The sequence below is a fragment of the Tribolium castaneum genome, chromosome 11, assembly GCF_031307605.1.
Source record: "Tribolium castaneum strain GA2 chromosome 11, icTriCast1.1, whole genome shotgun sequence".
NCBI classification, from domain to species: domain Eukaryota; kingdom Metazoa; phylum Arthropoda; class Insecta; order Coleoptera; family Tenebrionidae; genus Tribolium; species Tribolium castaneum.
Genome location: NC_087404.1, coordinates 2,068,544 through 2,071,086, shown reverse-complemented (window position 1 = coordinate 2,071,086; position 2,543 = coordinate 2,068,544). Strand labels below are relative to the sequence as shown.

Genomic DNA, 2,543 nt, shown 5'->3' with positions numbered 1-2,543 from the left:
GCTCTGCAACATATTTACTTTTGGTATCATGTTCCATATCTGATTTCCATTTTGAGAATTCCTCAAAGGTAGTAAATTCTATTGCTAGTGTTTCACATTTTATATCATGCTCTACTTTAAAATGCAATATCAAATTATCTTTTGGTGCCTTCAACTGGCAAATCGGACACACAGCATCATATGTGTTCTTTGAAGGTGGGTTATGCGATTGGTTATGCGTCTTCTTATGGTAATTAAAATTTTTTAACAGGGAAAAATGTTTGTTACATTGTAAACACTGGTATTTGTAACTCTTCTTTGGGATGATATCAACTGCTTGTATTAAATACAAATTAGAAGTTAGTTATGGTTAGTTTAAGAAGTTAAAAAATGTACACACCTGAATGATACTTCCGCGCGTGTTTTGCCAAATTAAAAACTGCACTAAACTGTTTTTGGCACACACAACATTTGATATCTTTCCCTGACATCTTTTGAAATTCAAAACTGCCGATGCAAGTCAATGCAATTTAACATTTCAAGTTTCAAGACCACTTTAGAACTTTTAACACAGACTTAATCAGCCCAGCTGAAATGAGAAGTCCGTTGTGGTCATAGAATAAGAGATAGATAGAATTGACTCTTTCCTTGTTGGTGGCGGTTGAGAGACTGCAGCGCCATCAGTAGGTGGTCGCGAGCGTAATGGCGGTAAATTTAAATGACTCCAGCCTTTACCTGGTCATAAAATATTATAATTTTTCGTAATCTTTGCAAATATTTAACAACAGTTTTTAGTAACAAATTACTAAAAGTAACAAATTACTAAAAGTAACAAATTACTAAACAAATTACTAAAAACTGTCATTGCAAATATGTGCAAAGAGTACAAAAAATGTTTCATAATAAAAAATTTTAATATTGTAAAAATTTATTAATAACAGTTTTTATTTGACATAGGTACATTCATCATAAAATTATTGTTCTGTAATGCAAATTTACACACAGGTTATTATTTTTCACATCTGATGGCAACTTGCCGGTTTTAGCTCTTGCAAAGCGGTCTTCGGTCATTCGACGCTGTTTAGTTTAATTGAAACACCGACGTGAAAGCCTCGACTTATTGGAGGATTGTTATGTTGTTATAACTGACTGAGGCTTACTGTTGTACGGTTAAGAAATACGATCTGAAAAATAGAAAAAAAATTATCTACTTAAATTCTCCTATTATTTTCCGAGAAAATTTGCTGCAATTACAAAGTTTTAAATAAAACACAAGCAAAGAATATTAGTTTTAAGGCCTTAAGGAAAACAAAATTGAGTCGAAAATTAAGTTATGATGTCAGGATGGTGCCTTTTTCAACCTTTCAACTGTTTTGCCAAATTCTATAAGAAATGCACCAAATTACTTCAATAATGAAGTAATTCTATCAGTTTCGATTGTTTTAAAGTGTTTTTTAGGTCATTCAGAAACGCAATTTCGTGAATTTCTTTCAAAAATACTCAAAAAATTGGCTCTAAGGTCTCAATACTACTGTTACTCGCTAAATTATAAGTGATTACCTGTGTCGTTGCATCTGGTGGAACATTTATTTTTCAAATGTTGAATCTGTCCACACGTTGAGCAAAAGGTTGAAAATCCAGTTCTCTTAGCAAAATTAATCACCCATTTTGCAACAAATTGCTGCTGTTGTCCTCCGGCACCTTGGATAGCCAACTGGCAATCCAAACTACATTATCCAGGGTTCTTGACGGCCTGTATCTACTGATGGGATGTGGGAAACCAAATATGGGCCTTTTATTGTTGGTACACCCTTGTACCGAACAAACAACAGTGTTATAGTCCCATGCCCACGTTCAATTTTCTAGAGTCAAGTTTTGTTATACGTTAATTTACTTGTATTGGTTTACCTCTCACGAATTCAAAGAGTACTTTATTAGTTGTAAAAACTAAAACCAAAGTAAATGCACTGCTGTATGCATTTTGTTGAATAACAAGGTAAAAAAAAACACATACAAAACCGTTAAAAATGGCGTTCGACCATTTGATAGTTTTGTTTGACATTTGTGCTGTCGGTATTACAGACTTTGACACCAGAGCCCACAGCCAAAGCCTATTTAGGTAACACAGTAACACAACAGTGCAATTTGTGCTGCCTATTTATTTTTACCGATGCGCTCCCTTGCGGTGGCTGAAAGCTTTATTTTTAATCGACCAATAACGTCGCTTTACTTTCATAGCCCTGGTTGTGGTCCGTTACTCCGTTCCGTTCGTACTGTTCCGACCTCGCTCGCAACATTTCGACAGAGAGCGGCGGGGCCTAGCCGCTAGTTATCACTTGTATGGTCGGCTACAGGGCACATGCGTCGGATGTGCACCTAAAGTCGGATCACTTTTGTAATATTGGGATATTGGAGATTTTTATTCTGTTATATTAGAACCAAGTTTTGTTACTAAATTTGACAGTTGGCAATGTTTTTACTACTGTCTTGAAAATTTGAAGTTTGTCATTGGCATTGTCAAAATTAAGTATTAAGTTATTTAAAAGAATTAAGCATGCAACAAC

General features: G+C 34.8%; 1 long non-coding RNA gene across 1 annotated transcript; it reads right to left on the bottom strand.

Moving 5' to 3' along the window:
* Positions 1 to 887: 887 nt before the first annotated feature.
* On the bottom strand, positions 888 to 2,098 carry LOC103312813 (uncharacterized). The gene is made up of 3 exons (XR_511414.3): positions 1,888 to 2,098; positions 1,540 to 1,841; positions 888 to 1,163 (listed from the first exon to the last, which is right to left on the bottom strand). It is a non-coding gene; the product is annotated as an uncharacterized LOC103312813 (long non-coding RNA).
* Positions 2,099 to 2,543: the final 445 nt, after the last annotated feature.